The sequence below is a fragment of the Humulus lupulus genome, chromosome 7 (genome assembly GCF_963169125.1).
Source record: "Humulus lupulus chromosome 7, drHumLupu1.1, whole genome shotgun sequence".
In the NCBI taxonomy this organism is placed as follows: domain Eukaryota; kingdom Viridiplantae; phylum Streptophyta; class Magnoliopsida; order Rosales; family Cannabaceae; genus Humulus; species Humulus lupulus.
In genome coordinates this window covers 38,844,079-38,861,843 of record NC_084799.1, presented here as the reverse complement: position 1 = coordinate 38,861,843, position 17,765 = coordinate 38,844,079, and positions in this window count along the sequence as shown.

Genomic DNA, 17,765 nt, shown 5'->3' with positions numbered 1-17,765 from the left:
AGCAAATTTTGTATTATGAATAATATTTAGTATAAATTTATATATATAAGGGAAATTAGCAACAAAAGTGCCAAATATTTTTAAAAACCTGTGAATTAGTAACCACCTTTTTTTTTGTAGAAAAAGTACCCAATGTCTACTTTTGTCGGGTTCTGTTGGTACCCACTATATCAGTTTTGTTAAACGCTAACTGGGTGCACAAGTGGTGTATTATGATTGATCCACCTTATCATTTTTTTAAATAATTTAAATTGAATTTAAAATAGAAAAAATTAACTAAAATACATTTAACTTTTAAAAAATAACAAAAACAAATATTTAAATCAGTTAAAAATAAAAATAATAAAAAAGTTAAAATAAAAACATTTTTTTCTTTTCTTCTTCTCCTTCTCTGCCCATTGTGTTCTTCATCACCATAACCCAGATTTGAACAACACCATCATATACAAAGCATTTCACGACACAACAACCTAAGATGAAATTTATCCAAAAATAAACTAAAAATCTATTAAAAAAAATTCAATATCCAAACTTTTAATCTCCTGTTCTAACTATCTTGTAACAACAAACATTCAATCTCATATTTAATTTACTAATTCACTATCCAAATGCATAAATTCTTGCTCTATAACCTAGTCCGACCATCTACAAACCCAAAAGCCACCACTACAAGAAAAAGACTCTACAACGACAACTTTTATCGTCGTTGTGGATCAAGAAGTCACTGTTGTAGATCTACTATGACGACATATTGTCACCAAAATGACATCGATGTAGGTTCGTATGTGTAGCGACCTACAACGATGACAAAACGCAGTCGTCACAGTAGTATTTTACTATAGCGACAACATGCCGGTTGCAGTAGGAAATCCCTTTTTTTGGTTGGACTGGGATATTGCGATGACATGTCGTCACTGTAGGTGGTACAAAATTTGAATTTCAAAAACTCCTACAGCGACCACATGTCGTCGCTGTAGGTCCGTCAACCGCCAACATCTACAGCGACGATATGTTGTCGCTGTAAAGTGTGTAGGTTTATATGCCTTCAGCGACGACATTTTGTCGCCGTAGAGTCACGAAATCTCATATTTTCGTGTTCAGCAACCACCCTACTGCGAACGACAGGTCGTCGCTGTAGGTATATAATTTTTTTTTTTAAATAATTAATTATATTAATTAAAATTTATTTAATAAAATTTTAAATATTAACTAAACAAATAAATAAAACCAATTTATTTAATTAAATAAGAAAACAGATTTATTAATTAAATAATAAAACCAATTTAAAATTAGTATAGTCTCCAAAATGTAAAAAACAAAACATAAGTAGTATAGTCTCCAAAATAAAATAAAAAACACAAAATATTAATAAGTTCAAAAGAATAATATAACCAAACAAAATGTCATCTAAATTAATCCCAAAGTCATCATCATCGTCAGGCTATTGTGGTGGTTGTGGTTGTTGTGGCTGCTGGGGTGGAAATTGGCCCGAGCATGGAAAGTTTTCCATCATGGACTATATCATATTCATGTCCAAGTTGACAAGATGAAATTGTGGAACTTGGATGTTCGGATTTGTTTTTTGCATAAATTGTTGCATTTGCTAGAAGTTATTGTTCTAAGTCATAATGGCTTGACTGAAGTGTCGAACCATGGACTGGAAAACCTAAGCTGGTACCATTGGAGAGTCGACTATGGTGGACAGAAATGGTGATGCCTCTGATTGTGAAGAGGATCTGGTGGCGCCTGAGGCAAAGGTACTAGTTCCCTTCAACTTGCATCCAATACCTTGGTTGTGGCCACGGCGTTGACCAAATACCTTTGAGATGACTTGTGTCTCATCGATAGAGGCACTTCCTCCTAAAGATTCAGATTTAGATTGGGATTGGGATTGAGATTGTGTCTGGACTTCTTGCTGTAAGGCATCATGCAGTTTAGAAACAAGAAAATTAATACATAATATAATTGAATAATAAACATATATACAAAACTTAGAAAGTTACTTACATATGCATCCTTAGCATTCATGTTCACCCATCCACGTGCTGGATGATTGCGCATGTCATGGAACGTATCAATAATGTTAGGTAGTTCCTTAGTTTGAAGATTCATCTTTAGAAAACAAAATATCAGTTAAATATTGAAATTATTATTAAGATAACTAAAAATATTTCAAATTATTTATATATTTTTATTTACCTTCTTAAATCAAGCAGAAGCATAAGTGTTTGATCCATAGAGACTTGGATACTTCAGTTTTTCTCTGTTGGCAGCATTTGCCTTTGAGCGTGCCAGGAACTGTGGAGTGGTGAAAAGGTCAACCAACTTCTGCCAACTCTCGTTGTCCATGTCCTCTGATGGATTCTTTCTAGTTGTCTCGATGTCATCATACCCTCCATGTTCATCGAAGTATTTTTTCTTGCGACCTTTTCTATTCTTGTAGCGATCCTAAAACTCTCGCTCAATCCCAGTCTCTATTAGTCACTACTCAGGAAGAGCTCGGGGAAGAATGAGAAATTCCTAAAAAAAAAATTAAATTGGTTAGAATTTTGAAATTACAAAAAAAAACATTACATGTGAATAAGTTGATAAAATTACCTCAATCTTTTGCATCAATCCTATCTTGTGCTCATCCGAAACACTCTACCCCGAGTCATAATATAATGGGACACGGTGACCAATAAGGTTACCAATAAGTATCGTGAATAATGTCCCAAAATCAAAAACTTCTTTGTAGGTTCCCCCTTCTCTGTACTTTCTAAATCATCTTCACTAATTTTGTCATCATCATCTTCATTGATGAAATCATCATCCACATCCGGAACAGATCGAGACGGTTCCCTGATTATGTTGGTGTGACCAGGTCGATCCAAATGCATAACTTCCAACTCTCATAATTCCACAGTAAGTACAAAATTTGAAAAAGTACTATCATGCACGACATCAACCTCATTATCATCATCGATACTTGTATGATCCCAGATCTTTCGATGATTGATTTCTTCTACTACCTTCCATGCCATATATCATTGGCCACTCCAACCAGACAAATTACTACGCACCGGAAAATTATTGATAGCTCATAATATTGTTGCACGCATTCTAAATACACTGTTCATTGCAGCATCTCTGGTTTGAACTCCTTCATCCCACAACTCCTTCAATTCGTCTACCACAAGCCTCAAAAAGACAACCATATCCTTCCCGGGTGATTTCAGACTGGGAATCGATAAGGTCAGCATGAATGATGACTCTTTCATGCACAACTAATGAGGCATATTGTACGTGCAGAATATTTCTGGGTTCTTTGGCAAAATCTGGATATCTAGAATCAAATTGTTTCCAAGCACCCCCATCAACAGGATGGAGCATCACACCATCTTCTTTTGATGGTACCGTACTATGCCAGGTCATATCATTTGTTGTATGCCTTGAACCATAAAGATGCTTCAGCCTAGGAGTCAAAGGGAAGTACCGCAACACGTTGTGGGCGACTTTTTTCCCCTTTGTGTCTTTGTCAACCCAACGGCTCTCACCACATACAAGACAACTCTATTTTAGGGAATTCTCCTTCCAGAATAAACAACAGTCGTACTTGCAAACATGAATTGATTGATAACCTAACCCTATGTGAATACCAAAATTCAGCTTGAACGAGGCCCCCCGCCTTGTGACCCTCAAAACATAGGTTTGGGGTGGAAATAGCCTCGTGAACATGCCCCTGCGTCTCGCGCCAAGGGCCTAGCGCACACACCTCGCACCAAGGGCCTCGTGAACACTCCCCTGCGTCTCGCACTAGGGCCTTGCGGACACGCCCCTGCGCCTCACGCCAGGGCCTCACAGACACGCCCCTGCGCCTCATGCCAGGGCCTCGTAGACATGCCCTTGCGCCTCACGCCAGGGCCTCACAGACACACCCCTACACCTCGCGCCAAGGGCCTCGCGGACACACCCCTGTGTCTTGTGCCAAGGCCTCACGGACATGCCCTTGCGCCTCGCGCCAGGGCCTCGTGGACACACCCTTGCGTCTCATGCCAAGGCCTCGCGGACATGCCCCTGCGCCTCGTGCCAAGGCCTCGCGGACATGCCCCTACGCCTCGCACCAGGGACTAGTAGACACGCCCTTGTGCCTCCTCCAAGGTCTCGCAGACATGCCCCTGCTCCTCGCACAAGGGCCTCGCGGACATGCCCCTGCGCCTCGCACCAGGGCCTCGCGGACACCTCCTCGGCCACACAGAAGCACTTCGAGCCCCACTCAGCCACATGACAGCGCATGCCTTGACGCCAAAGAGCACATCGTCCATCAGGAAGGCTCAGTTCTCCAAACCCCACGCCACGGGGCTGATACGTAGCAGGGCCTCATTACGCAAGGCCTATCTCCCACAAATGCCTCAACGGGAGGCTGTGTGCAGGAAATCCGCTTCATATTAATGAAGAACTCATAATTTTCTTCATTACTTAGCAAAATGTAAATAAGCTTGGAGAGAGTTTATATCTTGTAAATAAAAGAAGTACCATCAGGTACAAGGCATGCCCATGAGTACGGGATGTACGACCCTGAGAAGGACAGAGGCGTGACTCTGACATCCATGCCTGGCAAGTAGTGGAAGTACGAGGAGTGATGGCATGACCTGCATGCCTCTGACCACGGACAAGCATCGACACCACGACCTGTGCCACTACCATGACAGTGTACCCAAGTGTCTTCTTGCCCCCTAGGACCACCTTGTATCAAAGGCCATTAGAGCCAAGCTTTAAATAGACCTCCACCTCTCAAACTAAGGGGTTGGAAACTTCTTGTAATGCCAGGCTATTCAAAGAGCAATATACATGTTTTCTTTCATTACTCTCCTGCCATTGTTCTCTGAGTCTCCATAAGTTTTCCTCAGTTTATAAGTTGCTGGTTAAGTCTTTGAATTTTCTGACCTTTATTCGTTGACGAGTTCTCACCGTCAATACCCTAACTTCCTCATTTTTTTCTTAGACTCATAGAATGAAACTAGAATCTTATTCTCCTTCGGGAATGAAAATTTCATAAACTTCAAAAGTTCATCAAATGAACTATTTGTCCATTTATTCATAACTTTCATCTGCATCATCTTCGATATGATTAGTCAGTGCACAGGATTTACACTGATTTGCCAATCTACGATATGATCTACTTACACATTACAGTGTTATGTTCTTTCCAAAACATTAGCAAAGTAGATAAGATTGGATGTATTTGTTACATCGGACTGGACCGATATTGATAGTTGATAAGATAAGTAAACATACTGTTATTATCTATTCTTTTCATATCATATAGTTGGCCATAGGTCAATTCAATCTCAATTCTGAGTGGTTAGTATTCTAACTGATTGTATTATTTGAGTTCTTTGACTTGTTCGTTACTAGCTTACCCTATGGACTAGCCCATACTTACATCTTGGGAACTCGTTAGTATAATTGAGTGGGAGTGTTAATCATAGATATGAACATCTATAGCTTTTGATGAAGAAGTGAAACAATGGTTTCCTTTTAGTTTGGTTCAAGGTGTTAAATGATAGAGATCTCATTTGAGTAATTAAATTATTTTACTGAAATATCATTTACAAGGAACTAAGTGTTTTAAGGATAAAATACAATGAGGGGTAAAACAGTATTTTAGTCCTATCTCATGGTAGACCATCTACAGAGGATTGAGTGACAATTATGGTTGTAACAATGGATAATTAATAGCGTATCTATATTTGTTATAGAGCATTCTATGAATTCAAGAGTGCGATTCCGAGTTTATAATGGAGTCACGGGGAATTAATAAGTTAGTAAATTTATTTGTTAGATTTATGATAACTTATTGGAGCTTGATTTCATAGGCCCATGGTCCCCATTGTACCTTGGATAAAATCATCTAGATAGTCTCATTTAATTTATTTAATCATCAATTAGAATTATCAAAGTTGACCAAGTCAATTTTGGATAGTTTCACAAAGTTATATAATTTAGAGAAGAAAAGAGAAATTAGGGCAGATTTATTAATTAAAATAATTTGGTATCTAAATTAATAAATAAGTTTAAATCAAGGTTCAAATTATAAATAATTAATTTGATAAAGGATTTAAATAATTATTTAATTAATTAAATCAATAGAAAATAATACAGGCCTTGATTTTAAGTCCAATGGGTTTATAATCAAATGGGAAATTTCACGGGCCTAAAGCCCATGATAATTTCGACCTAGGGCTTTAAAATGGCTATTATTTTATTGATTTTTTAATTAAATTAAATAGCCTAATTGAGTCTATAAAATGAGTGCTTAGAGAGAAGTCAAAACAGACGACATATAAGTTTAATTACTGGTTTTCTGATAGTTTTAGATTCTCTCTAAACACAAGTCATTTTCTAAGCCTCTTTGTTATTTTCTCTTCTTCTCTCTATATCTATCTCATGTGTTGAGAATTGCCCACACTAGTCTAGGTAATTCTAAGGATACATTGGAAGACTGTGAAGAAAATAGAAGATCAGTTCAATTTCTCGATAATACTCTGTGACAGAGAGGATACAAGAGTTAGAGAAACTGAAGGAATGACTCTTTAATTTCGTTGTGTATACTGTAAGTATTCTATTCATTGTTTTTCTTTGAATTCAATTTTAGAAACATGTTTTAGGCTATCTCGTATTAATTTGTTTAATATTAGATATACATGAAAATAAATAAAGATCATGTATAAGTTTTCCCAACAACTGGCCTCAGAGCATTTGGTAATCTTTATTTCCATGCATGAACATGTTTAAAATTGGATTGTTTAATGTGTTTGAATAATTGGATGGTTTTCATGTTTTTATGAAGCATATTGATTTTATGTGAATTTTAACAATTTTTTAGGTTATTTTGTCGTGTTTTCTATGATATAAATTTTATATATACTTTATTTTGTGTAAAACATGTTAAAAATTAATTAGAAAATGTTTTTGGTTTGAAAAATTGCACACAAAAAATTTCCGAAATTTTTTTCTTCTGGCTGCCATGCGCGCGCGCACACTGTGCGCACCAACGCACGCACCTGCCATGCGCACGCGCGTCCCTCGGCATGTTCCTCTTGCGCGGGTGCACCTCCTGCAACCAGTGAACAGTACCCGTATCGGGTACTGTTCATCCAGAAATTTTTTTTTAATTTTATTTTTTGAAAAATAAAGAAAATTAAAATTGTGAAAATTTATTATTTATAATCAAAGCTAAAAATATCATATTTGTTTGTATTTAAAATTATTTTCTAAAAATAACAATTTTTGTTAGTTGAGATTTAAATAATTAGATATTTTCTACAAAGATTCAAATTCAAATTTAAAAATAGACTAACAACTTAATTTTGAATATTTTAATATAATAAATTATTAGAATTAAGATATGAGATATTTAAGATATTTTCTTTTAAATTCTTGATATTTTTATAAAATCTTTATTTGAAAATATAAATATATTTTTATTCTATAGTTTTTAATATTTAAATTATTTGAAATTTGAATATTGTTAGTTCGATATTTTTATGGATATTTGAATTTGATTAACTGTTTTGAGATATTTTAGGATTGCTATAACTATTTATATTTTATTTTATTTTTAATGGTTAAAATATTAGCTAATAGTTATAACAACACAAGATATTTTAGAAAATAGTTAAGATATTGATTTTAAAATTTAAAATTAGTTAAATTTTGAAAAATATCATTTAAAATTAGATAATAAATGGGATTTAAATTAACTTTGGTTAATTGTTGATAAATCCTATTTAAATTAAATTAATATTTTTTTTCAAATTAACCAAAAACCAAGTTGATTGTTGATAAATGAAATTTAAATTAACTATTGTTAATTGTTGATAAATTTCATTTAAATTGACTTATTTTTTGTAAAAATTTAATTAATTTGGATTTTTTTGATAAATTCTAGATAATTAATTGTGGTATTTTTGCAAATGAAATAAATTGTGGTATTTTTTGCATAAATTCATAGAATTGCTCATATAGTAACATGATTAGGCCCATCCAATTATAACATGTATGTTTGCACTATATGTGGCATTTTTGCAATTGGACTTAGATGCATATAGTGGCCTATATGTTTGTTAGATAATGTGGTATTTTGCCAAATAAAATATTCATAAAATGATAGGTTTTATTTGGGCCCATTAGAAAATATAAAGTTTAAATTCATCTCTTGTGGGTGATTCCACTTGTGAATGCTCATTTGCTTTGCATGACTATAGTGGGCCTAACCAATTAATAACAATTAATAAAACGAAAGTTTAAATTCCTGTCTTTTGGACTTTGTATGGAAGATAGGGGGCCTTTGTAGTGGGAACGATATACTGGACCCAGCCCTCATCCATACAAGCCCAATTGTTAAGGCACATTTACTTGAGTTGGACTTAATTGTATAGGTTCATTATATTAGTTAAACCTAAACATTGATTAGCAACAAATTAATTCTAAATTAATTGGATTTGTTTCAATGTGACACTTTAGAATTAATAGGAAATTATAGGACTTTGGTTTTAAAAAATTTAATCTGTTTAATTTTTTTCGGAAAAATCATAGTCATTAATTTTCTAAAATAAATAATAAAAATACTATTTTTAAATTTTATAATGAGCTTATTTTAAGAATTATATTCGATCTCCACCGTTGGTTTAACATAGTCAATAGCTTAATGGGGCCTCGAGGTGCTTTGATTCGTCCCCTTATGGAAGGTGTTCATTAGTTATTTTGACAAGGTTAGATTTCGAAAGATAGATAATTATAGGTCAAATTCTACTAGACTCACCCCTACGGTGACTACTAGGACTAAATCTATGATTATTGAAACCGTGGGTCTAGCTCATAAAATAAAATATTTTGTTTTCTTATTTTGATCGAATAGTAGGTTGTTAATAGTGGTGTCCATTATTAAATGTATTTACAACTCTATTTAACTAGTGGTATATTTTACTCTCGCCAACCGGGACAAGGATATCATAGATTAGTTAAAAACCTAAAGAAATAGAGATATGATTGTTTTTGGTATTTTTTTTCTCATATCTTACATAATTTTGGTATATGTTTTGCTATTTCTTGAAATATGTGTGAATAGAAGTTTTATTGAGCAAATGTGATTGATTTCTATTTTATTGGTAATTTGTAGTTTTAAGTTAAGTAGTGTATGTGTCTACTTCCATCCTTTCTCAACCTTCGATGGAGAAACTCATTGGAGAAAACTTCCTTAATTGGAAGCAGAATATCAACATAGAGTTGATTGGTGACAACTCCGAGTTCGTCATGATTGAAGAATCCCCAGAACGAGCACTGTGTCTGCACGTTCGTGACGGCACCGTCAGTGCTCGTGATGGCACCGTAAATGCTTGGATAGCACCGTCTCCGCACATACGTGAAGACACCGTAAATGCTCGAATGGCATCGTGTCTGTACGTTCATGATCAACTCAACTATGGTCTGACGCATCTCATGAACAAGCTTCAAATTATTGAAGCTATCGTGGGTGGACCTAGTAAAGGAGGTGAAAATAAGACTATTGATGTTGTTGTTGATCTAGCTAAGGCTGAAGCTAACCTAGCTTCGTCTTCAAAAGCTGGAAACAAGAGGAAAGGTGGACAAAACAATAGCCCCAAGCTTGCAAAGGCGAGTGCACAACCAAGTGCACAAACGCCTAAGGGGAAGAACAATAAAAACAAGAAAGGTAAAGGTAAATGTTTTCACTACAAAGAGAAGGGACATTGGAAACGAGATTGCCCCAAGTTTCTAGCAGCTAAAAACAAAGGTAATGATTATAGTTCATTTATCTTGGAAACATGTGTTATAGAGAATGATAAATCTGTTTGGATTATTGATTCTGAATCTACTAACCATGTTTGTAACTCTTTACAACTTCTTGAATCGTGGGAGGAAGCGAACGAAGGTGGCTTAAATCTTAGAGTTGGGAACAGAGCGTTCGTTGCGGTCCAAGCTAGAGGAAGAGCTCGTCTGAAGTTCGGAAATAAATTTTTAATTTTAAATGATGTATTTTTTATTCTGGATTTTATTAGAAATTTAATTTTAGTTTCCATGTTGCAATTAGAACGATTTGTTATGACTTTCACAAGTTCTAATATATCTATTTATTTCAATGGATCATAATTGTGTATTGCATGTTTGGAAAATGGGCTTTATTCTGCGACCTAACGAACCCCTCGCTCTTAATAATGATTTATTCAAAGTAGTTAAACCTAGGACCAATAAACGTCAAAAGACCGATAACTATAATATGACGTATTTATGGCACTTGAGACTAAGCCACATTGGCTATGATAGGATTCAAAAACTTACAAAGGATGGACCTTTGAGGGAACTCACCTTAGGTGAATTACCTGTCTGTGAATCTTGTCTAAAAGGCAAACTGACCAAGCGTCCATTCTCTGCAAAGGGTGATAGGGCCAAAGAATCACTTGGTCTTGTGCATTCAGATGTTTGTGGACCTTTGAATGTACAAGCCAGGGGTGGTTTTGAGTATTTCGTCACTTTCATTGACGATTACTTTAGATACTCATGTCTTTACCTAATGCATAGGAAATCTGAAACATTTTCAAAGTTTCAGGAATTCCTAGCAATGGCTCAGAACCAATTAGGTAAAACGTTTAAGATCTTGCGATCTGATAGGGGTGGAGAATATTTGGATATGCAGTTCCAAGATCATTTAACTGAACTTGGGATTTTATCTCAACTTACTGCCCCAGGTACTCCGCAACAAAATGGTGTAGCAGAACGCCGGAACAGAACTTTATTGGAAATGGTTAGATGCGTGCTTAGTTACTCAACTCTACCAACTTCGTTCTGGGGACATGCAATTGAAACCGTGAATGACATTCTCAATGTCGTGCCGTCTAAATCAATCCCCAAAATACCTTTAGAATGCTGGAATGGTCGTGAACCTAGTTTATGCCATTATAGAATCTGGGGGTGTCCCGCTCATGTCATGAGGAAAAAGGATGGAAAGCTAGAACCGCGAACTGAAGTTTGCATGTTTGTTGGCTATCCTAAAGGTACTCAGGGTGGAATTTTCTATAGTCATTCAGAAAAGAAAGTGTTTACTTCTACAAATGCTACTTTTCTGGAAAATGACTATGTCTAGAACTTTAAACCTCGCAGCAAAGTAGTTTTAGAGGAGATGGTTAAAGAATTGACTCCAACCAATGTTCCATCGTCATCAACGGGAGTTGATAATGAAATTCCCACTCTTCATTTCCAATCTACGCAAGTCGATTTAAATGAAGAAAGTACCACTTTTCCTGAGCAAACAGTCATGGAGCCTCGTCGTAGTGGGAGGGTTTCTAGGAACCCAGTTCACTAGGATTTGGATGGTGAAACCAATATGGTTGTTGGTCACTAGTGATGATGATCTGTTGTCTTTCAAATAGGCAATGGCTAGCCCTGAAAAATAACTATGGCTCGAAGCCATGAAACAGGAAATGGAGTCCATGTACTCAAATTCAGTTTGGGATCTTGTGGAAGCACCTAGTGACTTTAGGGCCATTGGGTGCAAGTGGATCTACAAGAAGAAATGAGGTGTTGATGGAAATATCGAGACGTATAAAGCTCGATTAGTGGCAAAGGATTATACCCAAAGAGAAGGCATGGACTATGAGGAAACTTTTAGTCCGGTAGCCATGCTCAAATCCATTCGCATCCTTCTATCCATAACAGCCGCTCTCGACTATGATATTTGGAAAATGGATGTCAAGATAGGTTTTCTTAATGGAAAGCTTGACGAAGTCATTTATATGGATCAGCCAGAAGGATTTAAAGTAGCTGGACAAGAAGGAAAAGTTTGCAAGTTGAATAGGTCCATCTATGGACTTAAGCAAGCTTCTCGTTCCTGGAATCTTAGGTTTGATGAAATAATCAAAACCAATGGCTTTGAACAAAATATTGATGAGCCCTGTGTTTACCAACTGAAGGCAAATCAAATAGTGGTATTCCTGGTTCTTTGTGTAGATGATGTCTTACTCATTGGAAACAATGTTAAGAAATTATCAGATGTGAAGAATTGGCTGAGCACTCAATTCCAGATGAAGGATTTGGGTGAAGCAAGTTATGTTCTAGGTATCCAGATCATCAGGGATAGAAAGAACAGACTCTTAGCTCTATCTCAAGCAGCTTACATAGATAAAGTGCTAGAACGTTTCTCAATGACAAATTCCAAGAAAGGGCGTCTACATCCCGCCATGAAATTCATATTTCAAAGAAGCAGTCTCCCTAGACTCCTGAAGAGGAAGATGCAATGAGAAAAGTTCCTTACACATCTGCAGTTGGAAGTCTGATGTATGCCATGTTGTGTACCAGACCAGACATCTGCTATGCAGTGGTAGTGAGCAGGTATCAGTCAAACCCAGGACCGGAACATTGGATAGCAGTTAAGCATATCCTGAAGTATTTGAGATAGACTAGGGATTATATGTTAGTCTACAAGGGTGGTGTTCTGAACCCTGTAGGCTACACCGATTCAGATTTTCAGAATGATGTCAATGACAGGAAGTCTACTTCTGGAATGGTGTTTACTCTTGGGGGTGGAGCTGTGATTTGGAGAAGCGTAAAGCAGTCTGCAATCTCAGATTCCACCATGGAGGCTGAGTACATAGCCGCATCAGAAACAGCTAAGGAAATAGTCTGGCTAAAGAAGTTCTATTCGGATCTTGGTGTTATTCCAGATGGATAAACCGCTTGTGTTGTTTTGTAACAATACAGGAGCGATATCCAACTCGAAAGAACCTCGAAGTCACGAGAGGAGTAAGCATATAGAAAGGAAGTATCACATTATTCGAGAATGTGGCTAGGGGAAATGTGAAGGTTATGAAGATTGCAACTGAAGACAATCTTGCAGATCCGTTTACAAAGACACTACCAGAAGCTACATTTGATAAGCATATCAAGGAAATGGGATTAGTAGAATTAAGGCATTAGTTTCAATTAGTGCAAGTGGAGTTTGTTGGGGTTTTATGCCCTAATTAAAACAAAATTCTTTGTAATCTCATTTTATTACCAATAAAAGAATAGAAATCATTTTTTAACTTGGTCAATCACTTTGCTCACATGTTTTATTTTCATGATTATTTCTTTAATATAAACCTCTATTAAATCCCGAGAATATAGCTAATCTTATTTATAGCGACGTAATCACAGTGGAATATAAATATGATTATATGTTCAAAATAAGTTAGTCCTAAGATTAGTCAATGCACAGGATTTACACTGACTTGCCAATCTACGATATGATCTACTTACACATTACAGTGTTATGTTCTTTCCAGAACATTAGCTAAGTAGATAAGATCGGATGTATTTGTTACATCGGACTGGACCGATATTGATAGTTGATAAGATAAGTAAACATACAGTTATTATCTATTCTTGTCATATCATATAGTTGGCCATAGGTCAATTCAATCTCAATTATGAGTAGTTAGTATTCTAACTAGTTGTATTATTTGAGTTCTTTGATTTGTTCGTGACCAGCTTACCCTATGGACTAGCCCATACTTGCATCTTGGGAACTCGTTAGTATAATTGAGTGGGAGTGTTAATCATAGATATGAACATCTATAGCTTCTGATGAAGAAGTGAAACGATGATTTCCTTTTAGTTTTGTTCAAGGTGTTAAATGATAGAGATCTCATTTGAGTAATTAAATTATTTTACTGAAATATCATTTACAAGGAACTAAGTGTTTTAAGGATAAAATACAATGAGGGGTAAAACAGTATTTTAGTCCTATCTCATTGTAGACCATCTATAGAGAATTGAGTGACAATTATGGTTGTAACAATGGATAATTAATAGCGTATCTATATTTGTTATAGAGCGTTCTATGAATTCAATAGTGCAATTCCGAGTCTATAGTGGAGTCACGGGGAATTAATAAGTTAGTAAATTTATTTGTTAGATTTATGATAACTTATTGGAGCTTGATTTCATAGGCCCATGGTCCCCATTGTACCTTGGATAAAATCATCTAAATAGTCTCATTTAATTGATTTAATCATCAATTAGAATTATCAAAGTTGACCAGGTCAATTTTAGATATTTTCACAGAGTTATGTAATTTAGAGAAGAAAAGATAAATTATAGCAGATTTATTAATTAAGATAAATTGGTATCTAAATTAATAAATAAGTTTAAATCAAGGTTCAAATTATAAATAATTAATTCGATAAAGGGTTTAAATAATTATTTAATTAATTAAATCAATAGAAAATAATACAGGCATTGATTTTAAGTCCAATGGGCTTATAATCAAATGAGAAATTTCACCGGCCTAAAGCCCATGATAATTCGACCTAGGGCTCTAAAATGACTATTATTTTATTGATTTTTTAATTAAATTAAATGGTCTAATTGATTCTATAAAAAGGAGTGCTTAGAGAGAAGTCAAATCAGATGACAGATAAGTTTAATTACTGGTTTTCTGATAGTTTTAGATTCTCTCTAAACACAAGTCATTTTCTAAGCCTTTTTGTTATTTTCTCTTCTTCTCTCTATATCTATCTCATGTGTTGAGAATTGCCCACACTAGTCTAGGTGATTCTAAGGATACATTGGAAGACTGTGAAGAAAATAGAAGATCGGTTCAGTTTCTTGATAATACTCTACGACAGAGAGAATACAAGAGTTAGAGAAACTGAAGGAAGGACTCTTTAATTCCGTTGCGTATACAGTAAGTATTCTATTCATTGTTTCTCTTTGAATTCAATTTTAGAAACATGTTTTAGGCTATCTCGTATTAATTTGTTTAATATTAGATATACATGAAAATAAATAAAGATCATGTATAAGTTTTCCCAACAAGACAACCAAGTAAAATTAGGGTATAACTCAGCTTCGACCTCTTGAAACAGGTCATCATATTGATTCTCCGCACTATTGCCTCCACCATTAGAAATTCCTTCATTTACGCCTTCTTCGTTAGTGTCTTGTTCACCAATAACATCATAGATGATGCCAATCATCTCATAAGTCACTAGAGTCTCGTCGTCCACTACTGGAGGCATATCAACTTCACCGTGGTAGGTCCACTTCACATATCCCTGCAGAAACCCATATCTATGTATGTGAGCCTCCACCGCATCCACTTTCTGACTCAACATATTGACACACTGAAGGCACGAGCACCTAACTTCTCCGGAAGCATTCACATTATTCTTAGCCATTTGTATAAATGCTTGAAGACCATTCCAAAACTCATCAAAGTTACGTCGTCTATTAGTTATCCAACTCTTGTGAATCGTCATAACTCATTCAAGTGGAAAATAAATTATCACAATGTGATAATCATAAAAAACTACCTTTATTTGCTAATAATTTTTTTATTACCAAAACACTAATTTTTTTAAGTAAATTATGAAATCTTATTGAATCTTTTGAATAAATTATAAAATTTTATGAATATATATTATAAAATTAATTAAATATACAAATATTTAATTATAAATTTATAAACTTACTATTAATGATTATTATTAATTTCTGCTTTTTAATTTTTAAAAATAACAATAGAATTTTATAATTGAAAAATTATTATTTTAATTTTCACTTAATAATTTTATGAATATATATTATCAAATTTTATGAATATATTATAAAATCAATTAAATATATAAATATTTAATTCTAAATTTATTAATTTACTTTTAATGATTATTATTAATTTCTACTTTTTAATTTTTAAAAATAACAATAGAGTTTTATACTTGTAAAATTATTATTTTAATTTTCACTTTATAATTTTATGAATATATATCATCAAATTTTATGACTGTATTATAAAGTTTCATTATACAAATAAATATTTAATTATAAATTTATTAATGATTATTATTAATTTCTTTGATAATTATCAAATTATTATTTTAATTTTTACTTTATAATTTTATGAATATATATTATCAAATTTTATGAATATATTATAAAATTAATTAAATATGAAAATATTTAATTATAAATTTATTAATTTACTTTTAATGATTATTATTATTAATTTCCACTTTTTAATTTTTAAAAATAACAATAGAGTTTTATACTTGTAAAATTATTATTTTAATTTCCATTTTATAATTTTATGAATATATATCATCAAATTTTATGAATGTATTATAAAGTTTCATTATATAAATAAATATTTAATTATATATTTATTAATGATTATTATTAATTTCTTTGATAATTATCAAATTATTATTTTAATTTTCACTTTTTTTTTAAATAACAATAAAGTTTTATAATTGTAAAATTATTTTCTTAATTTCCACTTTATGATTTTTTATAAATTTTTATTAATTTCTTTAAAATTAATTACAAATTTTAATCACACTAACTTTAAAATTATTTTGTAATGTTTACTAAAATTTCGACAGCATAACGGCTGTAATCTAACATATCCCGACATTTAAAATCTGCATAAAAATTACAAAACCAGTTCCAGTACATACATGTACTAATTATAAACATCTAATTATATTAATATAACCTACCATACAATTTAAAAATACAATTCACATTCACATTTATATAAATAAACATATTCAACTAATATCTAACATTAAATTAAATTAAAATAACATATTCAACACTATATATCTAAAATAACCAATTACACAACTGACATATTAACATTTAATTACATTAACATATTAACATATTCAATATTATCTACAATACCCAATTACACAATTAACATATTAATCAATTACACAATTAACATAATAACATTTAATTAAATTAACATATTTAACATTGTCTAAAATATACAAATCTAAAATGAAAAACAAAATTCAACACTATATAAACAAACCAATCACACAATTAAAAACATAATTTAAACATTAATCAAACACAAAAAATATGTATATAAAAACAATACCCAAGGCTCGGGGGTTATCCAAAGGTGTCTTTGGCTAAGGATGATGCTTCACTACTCCAATCTAAAAAGAAAACAAAAAAACATTTCAAAAACACATTTCTACCAAATACTAAATACATAAATATATTAACAAAAAATTCATTTGAAAGGCTAAAATAGATAGAAATTGGGTTTAGATTACCTAAACTTGGAATAAATGGGCCCAAATCGGACTGGGGGGCGTTGGATCGACAAGGGGCAGCGTACCGTCTTTGGTTTTGCAAAGAGAAAAGAGAAAAAACTGAAGAAGAAGAAGAAAGCTCGAGTTGAGGGATTTATGCCCTGATTGTCGTCGCTATAAGAAATAAGAACGTCTTCCCTGAATAGGGCACACACCGTTTAATTTAACCTATAGCGATAAGAAAATATTACACGAAGAGTTTGTTTACTATGTGTCCAGCCTATAGCAACAACATGTCGTCGCAATAGGAAGTGAAATTTTGACTGGAATTTTTGGCTGTCCACTTTTCCTTAGTTTTTTTTTACACTATAGCGACGACATGTTGTCGCTCCTCTTATTCCCTCCAAATTTCTGGTACCCTACAACGACGATATGTCGTCGTTGTAGAGTACCAGGAATTTGGAGAGTTTGGTCATGTGTTGTTAACGACCCTACAGCGACGACATGTCGTCGCTATAGCTTATTTATTTTAATAAATTAAAAAAATGAATTTTTCGTGGATTTCGACTACATACAGTGACGACTTTAGAGTCATCACAACAGATGTCGTTGATGTAGAGTCTTTTTCTTGTAGTGCACTCGAAGAGGCTTCATCCAATCTCGAACCCAGGCTACGGACCT